General features: G+C 38.2%; 1 pseudogene; it reads right to left on the bottom strand.

The window, feature by feature from the left end:
* Positions 1–22362, bottom strand: part of LOC101603552 — a 49251-nt pseudogene extending 26889 nt beyond the window's left edge.
* Positions 22363–23992: the final 1630 nt, after the last annotated feature.

Genomic DNA, 23992 nt, shown 5'->3' with positions numbered 1-23992 from the left:
TTCCTTATCTTTCTTGACTAACGTCGGACTAAAGTCCACCCTGTCTGATATTAGGATAGCAACCCCTGCTTGTTTTCTAGGCCCATTTGCTTGAATCACCGTCTTCCAACCTTTCACCCTAAGATAATGTCTATCCTTTGTAGAAAGGTGAGTTTCTTGGAGACAACAAATTGTAGGATCCTGCTTTTTAACCCAGTGTGCAAATATATGTCTTTTTGTTGGGGCATTGAGACCGTTGATATTAAGAGATATTATTGAAAGGTGTGTATTTATGTTTGCCATTTTTGTGTGTGTGTGTGTGTGTTACTGGTTCTACCTGTGCTCTCTTCTGTTAACTGGTATTTGAGTATAGCTTGTTTTTTCTAGGTTCCTTATATATGTGCTTTTCCTTTTGTTCAGCATGGAGGATTCTACCAAGTATTTTCTGTAGAGCTGGTTTTGTCTTCAAATACTCCTTTAACCTGCTTTTGTCATGGAATGTCTTTATTTCTGCATCTATTTGAATGGATAACTTTGCAGGATAAAATAACCTTGGTTGACAGTTGTTATCTTACAGAACTTGGAATATATCACTCCAAGCCCTTCTGGCTTTAAAAGTTTGTGTTGAATAATCTGCTGTAATCCTGATGGGCTTACTTTTGTAGGTAGCTTGATTTTTCTCTCTAACTGCTTTCAATATTTTTTCTTTGGTTTGTGTGTTTGGAAGTTTGATTATAATATGGCAAGGAGAGGTTCTTTCCAGATTTTGTCTGGCTGGGGTTCTAAAGGCTTCCTGTATCTGTATTGGCACCTCTTTCCCAATTTGGGGAAAATTTTCCTCTATGATTTTGTTGAAGATGCCTACTATGCCTCTGGAGTGGAGTTCTTCTCCTTCTACTATGCCCTGAATTCTTATATTGGATCTTTTCATAGTGTCCCGAATATCTTGAAATTCCCACTCATACTTTTCTATAAGTTTGTCTTTCTCTTTGTTGGACTGCATTAGGTCTGCCACCTGGTCTTCTAGCTTAGATATTCTGTCCTCTCCCTCATCCATCCTACTGGTGAGATTTTCTACAGTTTTTTATTTCATTAACTGTGTTCTTCATTGCTAGTAATTCTGACTGGTTTTTCTTTATTATTTCTATTTCCCTATTTATGTCTTGTATTGCCTTCTTTATTTCATTAAAGTGGTGTCCTGCCTCTTCTTTGATTCCTTTGATTTCCTGTTTGATTTCTTCTTTGATTGTTTTTATGTGTTCTTTGACCTCTTTGAACATATTTATAATTATTCTTTTGAACTCTTTCTCAGGCATTTCCTCTAACTCTTTCTCACTGGAGGACATTTCTGATGCATTAATACTTTTAGGTGGATTTATATCGTCTTGCTTTTTAGTGTTTCTTGTGTTATAATGTATATATTTTTGCATCTTGGATTAAGTTAATGCTTGGATTTTCTAGCTAGCTGTGTCTTCTTAGCTGTATCAATTGATTTGATGTAATATATTTTCAGGGTAGGACCTTAAGGTATTAGGTGTGGCTCTTAAGACTCTCAGAGTATCTACAAAGATGTTCTTAGGGGTTGAGTTTCCCTGCTATAGGAGTTTTCAAGCAGGCTGAGTGGAATAAAATACAGGTAGATTCTAAAATTTAACTAAACACTGTACACATTCAATCAAAATCAGCCCCGAGTATGTATGCAAGAGTAGTTATTATAATGACCAGATCCTCTATCAACAAAGAGGTTTAGATTTCTGGTCTGTTGAGGGATCCAAGTCAGCTTGTGACCAAGTGAGACCCTTCCCTGGTGCAATCCCAGTTACCTTGGGTTTTTTTGGTCTCAGTCAAGTTGCTGCCTGGGTCGTTGGGCTGCTGTTCTGATTTCTGGAGCTGGGCACTTGCTTTTCCTACGGGGCAACCTGAGCCGCTGCTGCTGCCTCTGCTGCTGCCGTAGCTGCCACCACCGGAGCCACCACTGCTGCTGAAGCTGCCGCTGCCGTGTCCACCGCCGCTGCTCCCCCCGAAGCTGCTGCTGCGGGATCTGCCGCCGCTGCCGCTCCTGGGGCCGCTGCTGCTGGGGCCGCTGGTACCGGTGCTGGAGCCGCTGAAGTTGCTGCCGAACTCTGCTCCTGCTTGGGTCCTGCTGTCAGCCCAAGTTGACGCGGCCTGGTCCCGGGCTGCTGCTGTGTTCGCTGGGGCTGGGTTCAGGCGGTGGGGGAGGGGAGGCAGCTGCGGCTGCTCTGGTTGTCTCGCTGCTCCCTGTGTGCTTCTACCTCGCGGTCTTCTCCTCCACTGCTCGCTGCCACTCTCCAGTCTTAATATTTTTATTACAAATATTTAAAAATAAAAATTATAGATAAATTTATAAATTAATAAGAAGATGGTCACGTCTATTGTATAATTTATTGTTGTAAATTTAGAAGCGGAGGAAGGATGAGAAAAAGGAAAGAAATTAACCATATTTTAAGGGGATATTTAAAAAAAAAAACCTAAAACTTATCTACCTAAGAAAATTGTTGGTGTGAAAGTAAGTTCACTAGGATATATGTGCGCATGTGAAAGCACATGTAACAAAGCTTCAACAAATGTTTGTTGAACACATGAATGACTATATAGATATTAATGGGCTCCAATTTTCAATGGTGCAATTTGAAACTACCCTTGACTTCTAGATTTTTATGTTGGTACAGAGTACTCATATGTGGCATGATTCTCTTCAGATGAATATAGTGTCAACAGCAGTAGCTCCCAGTCTGGCATGTGATTGTGAGGGCCAACAACTGACAATCTACAGTGTGCTGTGCTGAAATTCTAGATGTTGATAGGTGTGGTGTATTAAATACACTGTAACTAAAATATTTTCAACTTGTAATGAGTTTATCAGTACATAACTCCATAATAAATTGAGGACATTTGTATGTGCTTTTTTGGGAGCTTTGTTCAAACTATTCAGAATGCCTCTTTTCGGTAATGTTCTGCTGCAATTTTCATGTTTTAATACTGTCCCTTACTTTAACTTTATATAAACTGACTTCATGTAATTCACTGTCAGTTACCCAAGAGAATAAAGACTTTTCCTTTTGGGTCAAAACGAAAAAGAGTATGCTATAAATTTCCAGTTCATGAACATAAATAGATTTTTAAAAAACACATTTTTTTTGTTTTGTTTTGTTTCTTTCAAGGTAGGGTTTCACTCTAGCCCAGGCTGACCTGGAATTTACCAAGGAGTCTTAGGATGGCGTCGAACTCATGGCGATCCTCCTACCTCTTCCTTCCAAGTGCTGGGATTATAGGCGTGTGCCACCATGCCCAGATTAAAAAACACATTTTTTATTTATATTAAAAAAATTAAAACAGAGCAGTCAGACACACCTTTAATCCCAGCACTCAAGAAGCAGAGGTAGGAGGATCACCGTGAGTTTGAGAACACCCTGAGACTCCATAGTGAAATCCAGGTCAGCCTGGGCTAGAGTGAAACTCTAGCTTGGGGGGGGGGGTGGTAACCAGAGGTGAAAGGATCACCACAGTCAGGTGATAAATATAATTACCTATATTTTTTCATTATGCATAAGTGCTATTTTCCACTAAACTTTTTTCATTTGTCCCATACATATTTTTCTTACCAGCTATAATTTAACTAAATATTAAAACTAGAATCCACTTAGAAATGATCTTATTCCCTAGTCTTCTCATCTTTCAGTAATTGCTGTACCTGTGGGCAGGTGGTATAAAGATTATGAAGTATTTTAACAAATTTTTTTTTGGTTTCATGATTAACTGGTACAAAACTGAAGTGTTACCCTTCTTACATGTAATCAAGAAGAGATTATGGTTTTGATTAGCCATTGAATAGGTCCAGAAACATAATCAGATACTTGCCTATTTTGTCAACCTCTGAATTAGAATCTTATTGCAATTGAATGGCCTTAATCTACTAACAAATGAGATATCTGATTTAAGTAGACAAGGAAGAAAATGGTTTTACTATGAAAAGTTTTTGTCTCTCTTATGCAGAGATGGACTAAAATCTCCCTGATGATCTATTAAGGACCATATGAATTTTATACAGAAATTGAGATGACTTTCAGTGTTCTAAGTCATTTTTACTTTATCACTCATTTTCATGTCAATCAAAAAAGACATAGACCTAGATATACAAACATGCTTCTTGCTGTGATTTAGCCCACAGGAACCCTCTCAGAAGCCTGTATCATTGCTGGTTGGACCTTGTGTCTCAAGAATCATGAGTCAAAATAAGCATCTTTTAAAATATGAATTAGCATGCCCATGGAGTTTTGTTACAGAAATTAAAAGCTGTCTTAAGGCCTACTTCTACAATTGACATTCTCCTTTTTTTTATATTTTCACAAATAAATTTCTCCCCTACCCACCTACCTAATTTAGATGTCAGATTCTTAAACAGCAGACGTCACAGTCTCATTCAAAGGGGACACTCAGGAAGTATCAAGATGTGTCAGGACAAAAAGTCAAAATGGCATAGGAAGCACACAGGCCTCTATCACGAAGGTCTGATCTGCTTTTACTGATAGAAGACTAAATGATATTACTAGGAGAAAAAGCAGAAGATGTCAGAGTTCATACAAGGACCAAATTGCCAGTGAGATGTTAGATATTTCCAAGAGGTATCATGTTAGGGACAATAAGTAAGTTGTACTCAGTTAGGGGTAAAATAATCAGTAACCTTAGATCTTTACCACCCCTTCTCATTCCTAGGTCTGGACAGTATCCCTCATAAAGTGTTTAGTGAGAGAACTCCTTTAACTTTTAATCTTGTCACAAATTACACTCTTTGGACATTAGAGAGAAAGGTGATGTTGTTTCTTAGCAGCCTTTAGGCTACTTGAGAGTCATCAAACCTCTATCTATATCTATTACAAAGAGATAGTGTTGTGACTCTTGTGTATGCTTTGCTCTCCCTAAGTGACTCTTGCAAAGCACACACTTGAACTTCCTGTGTTGCAACAGCTTACTCTCTGTTTAATGAAAACTCCATCTCTGCCTGGAGTACTCTTCTGCACTGAAATCAGGTATCCTGGGGTGTGTCTGGGTTGAAATCTCTGAAAAGGGAACTCCTCAGGCTATTGAGAGAGGAATCCACTAGGTGTGTCTCAGTCTCCTTACTGCTGACAAAGGAACAAAGAAATTTTTTTTAAAAAGTCTTATTTGCTATTTTAGCCATACTTAGGTAAGGAGGAAGGGAGAGGTGGAGAAAGGGAGGGAAGGAGAGAAAGAGGGAAGGAGAGAGAAGAGATACAAACATTCTGCTTTTCCAACACTTTATCTGAACACTTTAAACCTGTCACAACTTCCTCAAAATAAGACTTTTAAAATACAATGCTAAATACTGAGATAGGTGAAATAGCTTATTGAATTCACTATACACTGGGAATATCAGAATAGAGGGAAGGACAACTGCAAAGAGGATTTTGTTCTGTACAATTTTATGAGAGCAGTAACTGCCACTATAACCTCTCTAGTAAGCAATGGGAATTTCCAGTCAAATCATCTTCATCTGATTCTTATTCTTTTAGATGTTACAGTAAAGGTGAGACTACTCTCAACCTCAAAACCAAAAAAAGTCACTTTTTCTAGCTTTTAAAACAGAGAACATGAGCATGAGCTCTCTTCTATCATCCATTTGACAGTGGGTACATCCATTTGACATTAAGTATTTTATCTAACCCAAATAAACTTGGTGTATTACATTGAGAAAAAAAGGGGGAAAGGAGAGTCTAGAAATATGAATATATTTTACAACTTATTTCTATATTCAGAGTAGGATTTATTTAATATTTAATAACCTATGTTTTTTGTCATTTCCAAATGAATGACTATATCATGTTTAGATTTTTAAAAAAATTATATTATTGTGTACATTATAACAAGTTACACTTTTTTATGCCCTTGCCCCTCTTCCCATTTCATTGGGGTCCTCCTCACTGAAGTCATGAAGGTCCCAGTCAGTCTCTGAGATATAATGAGGGAACTGTGCTTCGGGTATTCCTTATAACTCTGTGGTTTCTAAAGTCTTTCCAACCTCTCTTCTACAATGTTCCCTGAACTATGACATGCCTATTGGCAGTCTAATTTTGTGTTGAGCTCTCTGTAGTCTCTAGATTTCTGCTTTGATGGGTTTTGATCAATTGCTATGCCTGTTACCATGACCTGGATTTTGTTTCCAGGCTAGCAGTAAGAGCAGTATTCATGTCTCTGCTTCCTCTGAAATTTCTCCTGAACCTTGGCAGTTGTGGCAGAGCTGGCACATCTCATAGTGGGCAGTCAGCTATCCTTTTTGTCTTATAGAGAGATCTTGGTTCTTCATTTTCTCTGCCTTCTGTAAAATAAAACAGATTCTCCAATCAAGAGTGAAAGCAGCTTGGGGATATGCAAAATTATTTGATATAAATATAATTTTTATGCAAGCCCACATTTCTTCCTCAGACAGCAGTAGGGCTTCTCTTTGACGTCTATGAGTTTCCTGACAATGAGATTCTGACTTGTTTTCCAGTACCAGGTGAGTGGATCTCATGTCCAATCACAGAACAGTTGGTTACTCACAGACACTCTGTGTCTATTGCACAAATGTGTACTTCTTGTCCAGCTGATGGTTTATTTCATAGTCTTCATGGTCCCTTGCTTATTCATGGTGTTAGAGACTGTTTTCTTCCAGCAGCTCCTACAGTACTTTCCAACACTGTGGGGCTAACCAGGAGGGAGCTAATTTCCCTTTGATTCCAGCATGGTATTCTGATGTCAGGTGATCACAGCTTGTGGTATCTTCAACAATAGGGTCTTACCTTTTAGCAGAGTTTTCTTTTCTTTTCTTTTTTTTTTTTTTGAACAGCATTTAGCTTATTTGTAATATTTCTTGAGTCTGAACTCTTCTATTAGAATAATATGACTTATTACTACAAAGACTGAAGGACTGTATATCTACTATTTTTCTATTTCTTTTTTCTTATGTTTATATTTTCTTATTTTTATTATTATTATTGTTAACAACATATTTCATATAGATACATCATATGTTGATACCTTCTTTTCCCTCACTCTGCCCCAATTCCCTTGGGAACCCTCCTTACTGGGGTTATAGGTATTCTCTATGAGGTTATGGTTTATGCATTGTGGGAGCAGCAGTCAGTTATATTTTGGGGAAGGGAATGCTCTGAGCAAGATGTCCCAACCTGTGGCTCTTATAATCTTTCTGCCTCCTCTTCTGAACTATTCCCTGAGCTGTGGTGGGTGAGTTTTAAGTAAACTTCAGTGATAATTTCTTATGAGCTTCAGGATCTCTGCTTTGGTAGGTGCTGAATGTCCTCAGGGTCTGTTTCCTACACCATGCCACAGATTATCAGGTTCATCATGGAATCAGCACTCAGGCACAGCTTCCCAATTCCTCTGTGGTTTTAGCTGTGGTTTGACTGAAGTGAGAGGGATAGTTTATCTCCTTGTCTCTGGCTACCTTCTGAAAAGAAAAAACAGATTCTCCAATGGTGACTGAAGTCAGCATAGATCAAATAGGATAAACATTATTAATTTAGGGAGAATTTGATGTATGTAGCCCCTCTTTCAGACAAAGACTAATGAGAGCTAGACACTAGAGAACATAATCTTTGTCTCCATAGGATTCTGATCTGGTTCCCAGTTCCAGATATGGGTACCCTTACATTGAGCAGATCTCTTAGCCAGTCAGAAAGCTATTGCTTGAAGTCAGAAGAAAGCCAGTGCCCACACAGTTAGCCTGTCTAGTGCTGGAACACACTACATGAGCTACTGGGGGAAAGTGGCCAACAACAGTCTGAGCAACCAGAGGTCTAAGCTACTCAGAAGCAATAACCTTGACATGATGTACACACCAGTGCAATAATGGCACACAGCCTCAGTGGGTAACCAATAGCTTTCTAATTGGCTAAGAGGTTATCTTTTTTAAAGTACTTTTTTTCCAAATCAGTGGGATGAAATTACTATATCTTTCAGCAACATAAAATAGTTTTACAGTTTAATCCTTGGCAAACAGCCTCCACCAAACACCAGAGTAACAGGTACTTTAGTTTAAAGTGGAATTTCACCAGTTGGTGACAAAACAGTTTTGTCCTTTTAGTTTCTTGTATGTCTTCTCATCAGAAGGTGTTAAGTTGAAGGTAAGACCAATCTCTAGACACTATTTCACACACTTGTAGCACCTAGGAAGTAAGTAATCAAGAATGTTTCTCTGAAAATATTGCTTGAAGAAAATTCTTTGAGTCCATTATCTGTTTAGCATCTTCATAAGAAGAAATATTTAGTAATTGAATATATATAGGCTGAAACTTCCAATAGTGGCACACTTTTGAAAGGGATAAAGCTATTTAATCCTTGCACGTTGTCAATATATTAACATACAAATCACTTATTCTCCAAACACCCTAAAGTACAGAATTCAGTGTTCTTCTATACTCAAATACTACTTTCTGTCAAGATGTTTATATTTTCCCATTATTTCAGGACAAAGCTTACTGTGTGATAAAATATGCCGAAATTATTATTTTTACAGATATCAATCTTTAGTATAATAAATAAATATATAATATGAACAAACTTAATTTTTAGATTCAGACTATAATATGTACATATGTTAATAGTATATTATTTACCATATCATTATATAGTGAAAGGAAGAAATGTTATACAATTTTTTCAAACCAGCAAAAAATTTCCTTTTATCACTCCTAAATTAGGGAATAATGCATTGCACAATGAAGAGCTCCAGTAAAATTCCAGGAAACATAAATAAGAGAGCTAAATCAGTTTATATGTTTATCAAAAACATAGTATTAAGCATCTTCTCTGTGCCAAGTAATGGTGATATACTGTTTACAACTTATTGCCAATGAACAGGTGTGATCCCAAGAATAGAGATTTAAGAAGGCCATTCCTACATTCCCCAAGGTGGAAGAGAAAGATTCTCAGGCACCGTAAGCACATCTCACTTGCTCTATCTAGGAATCCTAGTCAATATCACTTATTCACCAGTTCTTTCTAACAAGAGTGGACCGAAGATGTCAACTACATTGAAACTGCCATCAAAGTATGTCATTTCTTGTAGGATGTAATGTTCATTAATTTGCAAAAAAATTATAAGAAACTACTAAAATGCAGTTCATAAATGTGAGTCCTCATTAGCATATATTAAATATTATTTATCAGAATGTTTGTAGTTAATTAGTTTTAAAAGTAGTTATCAAACCACTTTATACTATTAAGTAGAATTAATGAAGAGGGATTTCAGAGCTTGCTCTAAAATCCTCTCACTCTTTTTTTTTTTATTACTTATGTACATACTCAGTGTGTAAATAGCCATGTTGGTACCATCATTTGCCTCCCCCTTCTGAAGTGACCCTCCTTTTTGGAGACTGTGGGTCATACATTGTGGGGGTAGCCATCAGTTATGGGGAGGAGGTAATGTCTCTGTGCATAATGTTGTAACATGTGGTTCTAACAATCTTTTCTCCCAACTCTTGAGCAAATTTTCCTGATCCATATTAGGTTTATTTTAGGTCTGCTTCAGTAATGAGGGAGCCTCTGTGTCTCTGGATATCTAGTTTGGTAGGAGTTGAGTGTTCTCTGTGTCTATCTCCTTCATCCTTGGGCTGATATGAGGTTCACCAAGAAAGCAGCATTCTTGTTCATTTCCTCAATTACTGTATGGTTTCAGCTGAGGCCCTAGTGAGGTGCAATGGTCTGAATCTCTCCTCAGGTTCTGCATCCATCTGAAGCAGATTATACATTGGAGAGTGAAGTCAGAACCAGATAAATTGGACCATTATTATTTTAGAGGGAATTTAATAGGTTAGGCCCTCTTGTAGCCCAAGATTGGTAGGAGCTTCATATTGGAGAGCAGACTTGATTTTTGGATATAGTTATGACTTGTTTCCCAGCTCTAGCTATGGGTTCCAAAAAGTTGTTATTAAGAAAACAGTGTCAGAAGCCGGAAATGGTGGCACACACCTTTAATCCCAACACTCGTGAGGCAGAGGTAGGAGGATCACCATGCGTTCCAGGCCACCCTGAGATTACATAGTGAATTCCAGGTCAGTCTGAGCTAGAGTGAAACCCTACCTCGAAAACCAGAAAAAAAAAAAAAAAAAAAGTGTCAGGCTGGATATGAAGCCAAATGACCCAGGTTTGATTTCTGAGGACCCACATAAGCCAAATGCAAGTGACACATGATGCATCTGGAGTTTGTTTGCAGTGGCAGAAGGTCCTTGTATGCCCATTCTCTCCTTCTCTCTTTCTGCACATCTCTCTCTCTCAAATAAATAAATAAAAATAAACTTATTTTTATAAAATAAGGAAAAACAGTGTGAAGTCAGGGTTTTTATGTTAAACACAGCTCAATTATTGGACAGAAGAACTTTAGATAACAACCATTTCATCATTCAGGTACTAAGACCTCTTATATCAGAAAACAAAGTGTTAGGGTCATCACATCTGGCAAAGGGCAGTGTTCTAAGCATCTGGGCCAGGTTGGAAGGTGCTCTCTCCAGTAGCATGTTCCCCTTAGGTATCCTGGAGTAAAAATGCGGTTCATGCACTCTGAGTTCCCTGAGGATAGAGTCAGCATCTCATTCATCTGTGCATGTTGACATCCAGGACAGTACATAACACAGGTAACACTGTGGTTACTTGCAGACTTTTCCTTTCACATAACCATTTAGACCACTGGGCTCCAGAGATTGCTCAATGCTTAAGATGCTTGCCAAGCTTAATGACCTGAGTTGTTCAATTCCCCAGTACCCACACAAGCTGGATGCACAGATTGGTATATGTATCTGGAGTTCTTTTGCAGTGGCTAGAGGCCCTGTTAGACCCATACTTGCTTTCTCTCTCTCTCTCTCTCTCTCATATCTCTGCTTGCAAATAAATATTTTTAAAAAAAATTTGAGCAGTGAGTGTCAGCTATGAAAATGTGTTATGAAATAGAAGATAATAGCAATGTCTGTTTCTGTTGGTAAGACATGAAAGCACTAAGCATGTACTCTGGATTCTGAGAAAAAAAAAATTAGATGAGACTTTAGTTCACTGTCACCTGAACCACTCCAAACTTTTCAACACCCTGAGGGCACAGGGTTCCACACCACAGATAAAAACTAAATTTTTCTTTCTCATGACAAAGATGCCAGGAATTTTCAAAGATTTATTCTTTGCACTGCCTTAAGGAACAAGCTAGGACTGGGGAAAGGTAAGAAAAGATGGATGAACCAAAATTTGAAGAGATAACCACTCTCAGGGTTATGGAAGGGCTCCTATGTGCTTTCACACTATGAAGAAAGCATCTCCCTAATTGTTCCTCTAGATGAATGCCTGACTTCCAGTCTTAGTGGAGAACACCCTTTAAGTAGATGAACAACCTTGAAACTATGGAGGCCAGCTAGCCTGTAAGAGTATTGACACCCCATTTTCTAGAAGAGGCATAGTAAGACATTAAATTTCTTATGATATTTTGGACCCAGAAATGTAGACACAGAAGGGAGAAGACAGTGTAAAGAAAGGGGTGACATTGCAGTGATGTATTACAAGCTAAGGAACAGCCAGTATAGTCAACAACTACCAGAAGCTAAAAGAGGGAAAGAAGAATTCTCTTAAAGCCTCTGAAGAGAGTGTAGCCCTGCTGATACCTTAATTATGGATCTCTAGCCTCTACAGTGGAGAGACAATATATTTTTGTAATTTAAAGCTCTACATTTTGTTTTGATTTTATAAAAGTTCTAGGAAGTTGATGCACTGTTCCATCATCATCTGTGTGCAAAGAAGGCAGAGCTTGGTCAGTATTCTTGACAATTTCTACATACAATTATTAAGCTTCTGAATTCCAAAAATAAATTTACAGAGTCTATTCTTAAAACACAAGTTGGCTATATTTATCTACTTGTCACAACGTGAGATGTGCTTAAAACTGAAGACAACACAATGCATCAAAAATTATCCTTTCCTTGTATGGTTTCTGAGTTCCTAATGCATAGATATTCCACATTTTTTATGTTCACATGTTCTTTTTCATTGAGATGATCAGAAATGCACAACAGATACTGATAAAATTGATCAAAGCCAAGTATAGTTTGAAACATTTTGTTTTTAGCCAACCCCATGAAACTGTAGTATAGTATGGTAATTTAAATGTATGTACCCCATAGACTCATATGTTTTATTAAAGCTTGCAACGTGGGTCCTTGCTATTTGCTGCCCACTTGTGTTTGCTGCTGTTTGGTGTTTGCTGGCTGATAATGGTCTCTCTCTGCTTGGATGTATGGACACAGCTTCTTTTTTTTTTTTAATGTTTTTTGCCATTGATTGTACTTTCCCCTGTATCTATAAGCTTGAAATATATCCCTTCCTGTCCTAAACTATTCCTGGTTTGGATGTTCATCCTAGCAACATGGAACTTCCTACAGTATATAGCTAATATGGAAACAGAAAGGGAATCCCTTGCAAACTTTTGGCCACAAACCAGTGATCCTTGGAAAAGAGACTTACATTTTCATAAAAGAGCACGGCCTTTTAGTTTTATCATTAAAAAAAGGTGCAAGCCCACACCCTTACACTGTCTGGGAAGATGATGTAGAATAAGTGAGGCTGACAGTGACCTTACTAGAACTCTTCTTGTACATGAGTTGAGTATTCTTAGAAGTGAGACACACATACCCACACAGACCCAGCAAAGGACATGAGTGATTGAGTTTGGATTATAAAACCTGGCACCTCTCATGCCTTCAGGAAGGAAGCATAAAATAAAGGTGCTTGCACCATGAAATTGTCAAACATGTTCTTCAGAATTCAGATTTAAATTATTCATTGACTGGAGCATTTTTAAGGAGAATAAAAGGTGAAAAATTCTCTAATCTCTCTCACATAAAATAAAATATCAGCTGCAATGTTCATATTCACCCTCAGACCACAGTATAATTCCATATTGTATCTAATTTTGTAAAAGGTCTATGCAAATTAATATAAACAAAAGAAAAGGAAAGCAGCTGAGTATTAAAAATAGCTAACAGCAAATGACATTTCAAAGGAAGGAAAGAAAATCTATACTATTTTGTTCTATACTTAAATAGATGGAGACCAGAAATGCACTGAAGGCATTTGATAATCAATTTAACATTACCCTGAAAGCCATTTACACTATAATCTAAAAAACAAAACTCAAGGAAATGGAACATTTAAATTAGAACTTTCAGCAACAAACTGATTTTAAAAAAAAACTTTAATGTAGTTTTATATCTGAGAACTCTTAACTCTAGAGTTATTTTTCACAGCCAGTTTTGCCAAGCAATGTGAAGGGAGGGAAAAAAATATATCTTTGGTCTTTCCTGTCACTGTAGCCTTCATAATCACCACAATTCAAAATGACACCATAACTTGTAAGAAATTCTCCCTGGCATCCATTTCAGTGGACACTAATTGGAAAGTTCAGTGAACAGAAAAAGGCTGTGAACAATATATATTTCAACATGCTGTTTCAGAACCTGACCTTAAATTACAAGGATTAAAAAAACTGGTCCAACATATCTACCTTCAGTTCTGCATTGTGAAGCCATGATGTGAGTTAGAACCAAAGAAAATGCTGAGCTCATGTGAGGCCTGAATAATATGTGAAACAACCATAAGAATCAATTTGATCCATTTGTGTGACTCCATACAAGGCACATGCATGCCATCTAAGAACTTGGAACTTGGCTACAGGTGGATGAGATGTTCAAGGCCTGTTTTGGCTACGTAGGAAGTTCAAATCATATGACTATCTGTCAGAAAGAAAGAAAGAGAGACAGAGAGAGAAGGAGGGAGGGAAGGAAGAAAGGGAGGGTGAGAGGAAGGAAGAAAGGAAGGGAGGGAGGGAGGGAGGGAGGGACGGAAGGAGGGGGAAAGGAAGGAAGGAAGGAGCTAGAGAGATGGCTCCATAGTTAAAGGCACTTGTTTGCAAAACCTGATGGCCCTGTTTCAATTTCCTATTACTCACTCAAGTAAAGGCATATGCACACAATGGCACATAGCTCCACAATTTGTTTGCAGTGGCAAGAAGTGAAGTGCTTGTTAATATTCATTATTCATTCCCTCTCCTTCTTTCAGCTTAAATATAAATATTTTTTTTTTTAGAAAAAAGAGAAAAAGGAAGATAGGGAAAGAGAGGAGAAAAAAGAGAGAGGCCAAATGGATTATTTGAGTCTTAGTCCTCTGCCCTGAAGTTTCAGGCTACAAAGGTAAGGCATTGCAACTAAGACAGCATGGAAACCTTGAGCTTTCCAGACACCCAAGCAGGGAACCCAGTTTTGGCTCTGCAATGTCCTCTGGCACAGCACTTAACTTCTCAGCCCTATTTTCTATAAAGTGGGACGGTGGTAACAATGAACTTCCAATCACACACAAAGTAAATGTTGCATAGCACCTGCAGATAGTAAGTGCTGTCCTACTCCTAGCTGGCACACACTGAGGGATCACATTACACTCCAGCTTTGTTCCACTTTAACCTTATGAGGTAAGTATTATGATTGTCCCCATTTTTCTGAGGAAAAGACTGACACAGCTGGTAGTGGTACTTAAAGTAAACATTCTGTTTCCAGCTTTCACATGTTATTTTTTTGTTTAGGTTATTGAATCAATAAAAAAAATGAATGAACAAGTGGCAGTTATTTTTATTCCGGAAGATCTCATAGCCTTACTGGGAAATGAATAGCTAATTTCAAACTTCCAGAGGATTAAGTCTTACAAACAACAAAGAGAAAGAAAGGGTTAAAAAAAAGCATTGAAAGAGCCCCCCACTGCCATTGATCTACACATGCACTGAGCTTCAAACAAGGCAGCAGGGTTGCCCCATTTTAGCAACCTCTTGGTAATTCACCCTCAGTGGTAGGTTTCTATTAAAATATTTTTCTGACTATTTGGTGAATAGAGGCAGTTAGCCCATCCAGTATGAACTGGCTTGGGGTGCACACAAAACAAGGCAAACTGTGACCTTTGAATGAACTGTCAGGGAAGATCCCCTACTTACCATCTTATGCATATGCATGATTGAACATGCATATGATTAAAATCAGATGATTCATGGGAAAGGACATGTTCAGTAAATAAAGGCTTATCTAACCCAAGCCTTTCAATCAAAACAGAAATCACTCACATCACACACCCCTTAGCAACCAACTCCTTCTCCTCCTCTTGGGCCCCCAAAAGGGAAGCCCCACACAATAATCGATGCTCTTGAGTATTCTGACTCAAGAAGCCAACTACTTTCCTGGAGTACCTCCAGCTTCTACTTTTATTTTGCTCTTTACTAAAACTTCTTGCTACTTTACCATCTCTGTATGTCTGCACTGTTTTAATTCTTGGAATAAGATGCTAAGAACCTGCACAGAAACCACTGGTAACAAGGGAAACCCAGTAGTAGGACAGAAAAGAATGACTACTTGGAGAAGATCTCAGGCAACCTGATTTTTGTTCATAACAGCCCTTCCCTCCTGGACTTTTGGATGGTCTCAGTGTCCTGCCAATAGATTTTCTTCCTGAATGGAGTGGGAGACTGCATGTTTAGCTTATATCCTGCATGCCCAAACCTCCAAATACACAAGATTCTGTGTCTAGACCTATACTAATCTTCTAAATCTATCCTTGGATGGTGCAGAACATGGTCAGAGTGCAGTGCAAAAGGTAGCTTTTTGGAGAGTAAAGCAGAGAATACTCTCAAGAAGCGAGACAGGACAATGACCAGAAGGACCATTGTGCCCATTTATATTTCTAGGTAGACTTCATATCATTTCTAAAGTCTCTGGAAAAGACAGCTTCATCAAAGGGGTGTTTTTCTGCCCAAGTGAATGACAGGCCCATTTAGATTAATTCCTAAGGTAAGGGACAATGGTATACCCCTGTTCTTTATCAGAAAACCTCCAGCTAGATAATAATTATGACCTTACAAGCAGTTCCAAATGTCATGTTTCCATCCAGGGACAGAGATACAACTCAGATACCATTCATAGGACCAGTTATCAGCATTCTATAGTCTTAGTTCCTGGTTTTATAAGTTAGTGATTGAGACATGGACATCCCCAATGACAAGCCTGCTGATATCTGACTGAGGTAATGTATTTCTTTTCTTGACTAGACTTGGCCTGCCACAAAAGAGTCTTACTATTCCCTATTTAAGGTTTTAATTAAATTTATACTTGTCTGAAAACTTGTTGACTTATTTATCTTATCATTACTTACCTGCAACACTGAGAGGGGGTCATGTAGCTTTGTTAGGCAATTAGGGTGACTGGGTCCTTGAAAGTATACTTGCAGTATCCACTTTGCTAGAGATAAAAGTATGATAGGATTTCTTATGTCTTCCCAAGTTCTGTTTTAGTACAAACAACCCGAGCCCCTCCTAGGAAGGAGGTCTTTCCTAGGATTTAAACCTAATCCTAACATTGTGGTTGGTCAAGCTTAGACCCCAGAACTTGGCATCATGACTCGCCTATTCCTGTGCTAGCATCTAGCCCAGACCAACTAGCTGTCTCTTTGGCTCACCTGAGCCAGAAGTTAAAACCTACCACATTAAGGTTATAAGTGAATGCATGCAAGCCAGGCATGGTGGCACACGCCTTTAATCCCAGCACTCAGGGGGAAGAGATAGGAGGATCACTATGACTTTGAGGCTACCCTGAGACTACATAGCGAACTCTAGGACAGCCTGGGCTAGAGAGAAACCCCACCTCAAAAAATAAATAAATAAATAAAACAAAATTAAATAAATAAGTGGATGCATGCACGGGGACAAGCCTCTCTCTGGGCTGCCTAACCACTCATGAACCTCCAAATTCTGGTGAGCTTTTCCTCGTCTCAGCTCAGCCAGGAGAACCTCTTGAACCCCCTACTTCACACATGGATTCTCTACCTTCTCCTGCCCTTCACATGGCAGGAGATCTTTTAACATTTCCTTCCTCTCTAACTTTCTTTTTATGGTTTCTCCAGGCCCATCACATGTTCTTTCAGACCATGTGGGTGCATTCATTTTCCTTCTCTTGGTTCACACTTTCCTCAATAAATATAATAATTTAATAATTATCCTTCTTAGTCTTATTTATTTATTTATTTATTTATTGGTTAAAAGTAGGCACAAACTTAGGGTTTGGGGATCAAGGGCTTTCCTGAACCCCTACCATCCCATTTCACCATTATTCCCTGCATAAGAATGTAAACTCTAGGACAGAAAAAATCTGATGTGTTTCACTAATTCTAGCACCTAGGAGATGGCCATGAATGTAGACATTCAGTAAAACATGGAGAGAGTAGGTGTACAAATGAGTGAATGGCTAAGGCAGAGGGCTGGGGAACAGAGGCTGGGGCAGACACGTATATGGGCAAGGGACCTGAATTCCATTCACACAGGTGGTCTGTTTCCCTAGCCTCCAAGTGAGATTTTCTATGTCTATCCACCTTTTCATTTGCTATAAGTTCCATGCACAAGTTTTCTTAGACAGGAATTGGGAAAGAAAGAAACTCAAACAAGTGATAATAGAATATAGATCTTGTTTCAAGGGATAGGATAAGAGGATACATTTAAGTTTAAATGTTTAAGATCCTAGATTCATTATAAATGTTTGTTGAAATTGACATTATAAGATTTTATTCAGTGCTCCTTCACTGGTTTTTCTATTGAAGAGGATTAGTTTCATCTTAGCGACACTATCACCTGTCAGGAAAATACAAATCAACTTTAGAAGTATAGGTGTTACTACTTACTATGTAAATAATTATCTATCACAACAAATGATGAAAAAGTACTAGTAGTGTACCTACTCTAGACAGATGATAAGTGACTTGCCAAAGACCATCATAGTTACCTTCTCATTGCTGGGACAAAATACCCAGCCAAAACAGCTGATGGGAAAGAGTTTATTTTGACTTACAGTCTCAAATGGAAGTTTCACTATGGCAAGGCAAGGATAGTAGAGCAAAGACTGAGTGTCATGTCTGGCCACAGTAGCTAGAAGAAAGTACAAAGAGTGAAATGAGCTCTGAGTACGGGGAGATGGGTGATAACACCCTAAAGCCCATCTCCAGCAATACATTTCCTCTAGCAAGGCTTCACATCCAAAATTGCCACCAACTGGGGACCAAGCATTTAAAACACATGAAGCTCTGGAGGACATGTGATTCAAATCATCACAGTCATACAGCCCAGAATGGGTAAAATCGAGATTTAAAAGAGAACAGATTCCAGCATCTTTGCTCTTACTCGGTGAGTCTTTTATATACTAGATTGTCTAGGGACTGCTGTATAGTAATGTCACAAGCAAAAAGAATAGCCAAAGAAAGCATTAGTTGTATTCATTTATCTTATAAAATGTAGCAGTTTATAGCTGTCGAAAGACAGGTGTAAGCCCGAGGAGACCAGGCTCCTGATGCTCCTGTGCTCACCTTATACTGAACCTTACATCCATTTATACAAAACAGAACCATCTTCCCTCCACAAAAAACTTAAATTAAAAAGTATATAAATAAAAATAAAAAGCCAAAGGAGAGATTATTATGGGATAATATATTTTAAAGCATTTACTATCTGTTGTATGCTTCTCTAGATTCTTAGGATGAAATGAACCAGTCTCCTTGAGACTTGCATTCAGTTGGAAGGACCAGCCACTAGGTAAACAAATTGGTAAAACCATTCATTGCAGATATTGATAGGAGGGGAACGAATCTGATGTTGTGTTAAAAGAGAAGTAGAATTTGTGGGGAATATCTACTTTTATTGCTTAGCCAAGGCTTCGCTGAGCAGGGACTTTGCTCTGAGTCCTAAAAGGAAGAGACAAGCCATGCTGTGATAGGCATTTTAGATAGAGAAATTAGGAAACACACACACAAACTAGGACCTTAAAGAGAGACAAAAGATGGGGTGAAGTGAGCTAACAAGAGGGAGAGAAGAGGGTGAAGGTGTGTGGGTGGAACCTGGTGGTTCTGAACTTTCTAGATTTCATTCTCAACATAATGGGAACCCTTTGTAGAGTTTGAGCAGGAGTTATTTTTATTATCTAAGGTACTCTTTGACTATTGTTTGAATAATGACTGCCGAGGATATGGAAGAATAATGAATGGAAACTCCTCATACCTTGGAATCCAGCTATTGGCATTGGGCTTCAATTTGCACAGGGATTTCAGCTAGCTTATTAAATAAGGTCCCTATTCCAAAACCCCAAGCACCACAAGGTTTACATTACAATAATTTCTTTCTATGGGAAAGTAGACTCATATTTACAGACAGAGAATACCTAATTTAAAAACATGAACTATAAATAATATTCCAACTGGAAGGTTTTGAGCATGCCAATGATATACAAGTGGGAAATTCCATAATTGACCTGACTTCAAAGTCAAAACACAGGTTCACTAAAAAATATAAAAATAAAAATAAAAAATAAAATTCACTACAGGCTATGTGTATAAGAAATATACATAAATGTTGTGTTTAGACTTGAGTCTCATCTTCAAGATATCTCATATGGATGCAAATCAGTGATTTTCAAAATCTGAAAAACAAATCTGAATCATTTCTGAATCCAAATATTATAAGTAAAGGACTCAGTATTCAACCTGTTATGTTATTTTGAAGGCAAGATGACAAAGCCTTCAGCAGAAAAATAATATAATGAAAGGATGATGACTTTCAGGTTTTGAGGTGACTCAGTGTTGGAGAAGGAGAACTGGTTGTGTAGAGAAGAACAATGGAGATGAAGAGAATTGAGAAAAGTTTTTAAAGCCTATTTTATTAAAAAATAATTTGAACTTGACTTGTTACATAATGAACATGTTTTCAAATAAATCTTATTATTTTCTCATTTTGATTTGGGTAAATTTTTATTGAAGTATGGATAACACAAAGGGCTGATAGCTACACTGGAAGACTTAAGCCATCAAGTCTCATGCTGAATTAATGCTCTCTTGTCAAAAAATTCTTTCGAAATTTATCTTCAAATTTGTGTTTCATGAACGAAATTCAATGACTAAACATGTATGTGAACAGATGAAATTGACAAAATGTGTGTAGACTGTTTCTTGACATTCCATTTATGCATGTCACACTTATGGTAGACCATGGGCATTAAATTCCACAAGATCCATGGCAGATAATAGTACAAAAAAGGGGTGTATAGGTCATACTACCACAGGTTGTTGGTGGCATGTGCACACATCAGAAAGAGAGACAGAGAGAGATTGTGTTACTTGTAGTGCTTTGGGAACTCAATGACAGCTGATGCTAGCTTGTTAATTTAATGCACAACCAGATCAGATCTGGCCAACCTTTTTACTATTGTCACTTTTGGGAATAAGTACTGGAAATATTATCTTGAGAGATACACGAACATTAATTTTTTAAATTATATAAATCATAGGTTATATAAAGAAAGATTGAGCCAAAATAGGAATAATCAGGTCCTACAGACACAGAAGCTATAGAATTATACATCAGGAGAAAAAGATCCAAGATATGAGAGTGGGGAATAAAAATGGCATACAAGCACACAGGTGATATTAAATATATACAGAACTTTAGCACAGACCATCAGAGTAGCACATGATGAGTACATAAGCAAAAACAGACTGAATCCTGTGAATCCCACTGTTCTTGCTACCAATATGATGGAGGCAAATTATGTAATCTCATTGTGCATCTTTTTACTCAGGCATTAAGTAGAATTCATTTGTTGATGATTAAATGTGCTAATACCAATTCAGTATTGACTATGATGCCTGGTGCATAGCCAGTACTTAATAAATAGAAGCTATAAGAAAAATTGGTAAATGCAACAGGGGCCCAATACTGATCACTTCTTCAGGCACTTTACCTAAAGTATGGATAGGAAGAATGAAGAGAACATAACTGGAATCAACAATATGTGGGTAAGGATCTGGGGATCTTTGCCTTCCAAATACCAGCTTTAGTTTGGAGATAAATCAATCTGATGTATTGTAGCCTGAGAGAGATTCACTGAATCCACCTGGATGAAGCCTGGATATAATTTTCATATTTTTAATTCTGCATTTTAAAATTTTGCTCCACTATCATGACAGACAAGTCTTTAATCTCTTTGTTTAATCATTCATAAAATATGTACCATAAGGTTCTCTGTGAAATGAAATTACCTGTGTGAGAGCATTCTACAATGTTATAGAAAATTTTCATCATTCAGAATTATTTAGGTTACAAGTATAGGGAAATCCAAAAGCTATGAAGGTAAGTAGTGTTAAATGACGAAAATGATAAGAATATTGAGAGTATCAAAAGACTGTAGGTTAGGGCTGGGGAGATGGCTTAGTGGTTAAGTGCTTGCCTGTGAAGCCTAAGGACCTTGGTTCAAAGCTCGATTCCCCAGGACCCACATTACCCAGATGCACAAGGGGGCTCAAGCATCTGGAATTCATCTGCAGTGGCTGGAAGCCCTGGCATGCCCATTCTCTCTCCCTCTCTGCCTCTTTCTCTGTCTGTCGCTCTCAAATGAATAAATAAAAATAAAACAAAAAAAAGTTTTTTAAAAAAGACTGTAGGTTAAACTGTATGATCCTTATCCCAAGAAGCTAGGACAAGGTATTCAAAATCCCTAGATGTCTTTCCCCTTCATTAAGAATACTTTGTGGCACAATTCCAGAGAGTGTTGTTCACATGGTATTCTAAAAGAATAGCCAGGTGACATATATTCACCTCTCCATGGCCTTATCCCTCTGGTCTCATATTATCCTCTACATCAGGTAGGTTTTTTTCCCAAACACTGAGAAATATAGGCACAATGAGCTAAAGATTTTGTTTCTAACACCTCAACAGAAAGGAAAAGAGAATCTCAAATAGGAAGCTTGTGGGAAAACAAAACAAAACAAAACAAAACAAACAAAAAAAAACTACAGTTACAGTGGCCTGGGGAATGAGACTTTTTGATTGGATGAGCCTAGGTCATGTGTCCACCATATGGTGTATATGATGCTGGTGTATATGATCACTACAGGAGGCTCTTTAGTTATGGGAAATTGAAATGGATTTGTTACCTGAAGAAGAGAATATGAGAGACAATCAAGTGTTATTGTAGTCCACCATAAATCAAATCATTATTATTTTTTCATGCTTGAAATTACTCATCTCTTCCTATTTATCCCCAGCATTAAATTTGGAGTCTCTTGTGTAGTGGCTGTAGTTATATGCCTATGTGATTCATATTATGCCTAGATTTCCCTATTGGGAAAATAAACTTCTTGGTAAGTCAAAATATTTCACAGCAGCAGTACTATTTTTCTTTAGCATTACCCTTTCAGAGCACTTTAATACCATAGTGAATGAGATATTACCTTTCTATCTACTACCGCCATGTTGATATGATTTAAACTTCCTAAAAGAAGTGGTAACTGTCTCTGTTTCTAAAAAGGAAGGTAAAAGTAGAGAGTCAAAGGGATTATTTGCTAGCTACGTCTCCTGGGTGTGTTCATACATACCAAGAAGCTTGTGTGGCTTCAGGAAAGCAAATGTGCATTTATCAGAGACACTTGCTGAAGTACGGAAACAAATAACACTGGGACCTTGGAAATTGTATGTGATATGTTTGTTGAAATTTAAATAGAAGTGTTATTCAGTGATTAAAAGTTTCCAGAATGCATGACCCATATACCTCAATAAGGAGGGGCCTGGGGGAGGGGGTAGGACATGGATGAGCCTAACAATGGTACCAAATTGACTGCATTCACTGAGTACAAATCTAATTAATACAAAAATAAAAAAATAAAAAGTCTGTGCCTGGAATACATATGTGGATAACAGCTTATATTAAAAATCCAGGGCTAGAGGGCTGGAGAGATGGCGTAGCGGTTAAGCACTTGCCTGTGAAGCCTAAGGACCCTGGTTCGAGGCTCGGTTTCCCAGGTCCCACGTTAGCCAGATGCACAAGGGGGCACATGCGTCTGGAGTTCGTTTGCAGAGGCTGGAAGCCCTGGCGCGCCCATTCTCTCTCTCTCCCTCTACCTGTCTTTCTCTCTGTGTCTGTCGCTCTCAAATAAATAAATAAAAAATTTAAAAAAAAATCCAGGGGTAGAGAGATGCCTTAGAAGTTAAGGCCTGTGAAGCCTAAGGATCCAGGCTTGATTCTCCAGGTCCCACATAAGACAAAGGCACAAGGTGGCACAAGCATCTGGAGTTTGTTTGCAATGGCTAGAAGCCCTGGCATGTTCATTCCCTCTCTCTCTTTCTTTCTCTCTGTCTGTCTCTAATAAACAAGTAAAATAAAATAAATATTTTTAATTTTTTTATTAATTAGTTTTATATTCAGCAAATACAGTCACTTTGGTACCATTATTAGGCTCATCCATGATTTACCCAATCCCCTTGGCCCCTCCTTGTTGAGGTATATGGGTCATGCATTGTGGAGTTAGCCCTCAGTTATGTGTAGGATAAATGTCTCTGCATATCATGAACCAACATGTGGCTCTGACATACTGTCCACCCCCTCTTCCACAAAATTTCCCTGAGCCATGTTGGGTGTATTTTTGATCCACTTCAGTGATGAGGTGTTGGGGGCCTCTGGGTCTCTGGCTCTCTGATTTGGTAGGAGTTGATTTTTCTCTCTGTTGATCTCCTTTACTCTTGTGCTGATATCTGGCTCACCAGGGTAACAACACCCTTGCTTGTTTCACCAGTTGTTCTTAGTTTTAGCTGGGGCCCGTTTGAGGTATGATGGGGTGGCTCTCCCCTTAGGATCTACATCTATCTGAAAAAGAGAAGCAGATTCTCCAACAGAGAGTAAGTTAGTACCAGGACAAATGAGATAACACTTACTTTTTTTTTTTATAGAGAATTTAATAGGTGTGGGCCTTCTTGTAGCCCATGATTGATGGTAGCTTGACAATGGAGAGAGGGCTTATGTTTGGATATGGTTCTGGCTTATTTCCTAGCTCCACCTATGTGTATCATACCACTGAGGGGATCAGTCACCCAGATTAAGAGCAGTTG

This window comes from Jaculus jaculus, chromosome 4 (assembly GCF_020740685.1).
Source record: "Jaculus jaculus isolate mJacJac1 chromosome 4, mJacJac1.mat.Y.cur, whole genome shotgun sequence".
Lineage (NCBI taxonomy): Eukaryota > Metazoa > Chordata > Mammalia > Rodentia > Dipodidae > Jaculus > Jaculus jaculus.
The sequence above is the reverse complement of the archived record's forward strand: the minus strand, read 5'-3'. Positions and strand labels throughout refer to the sequence as shown.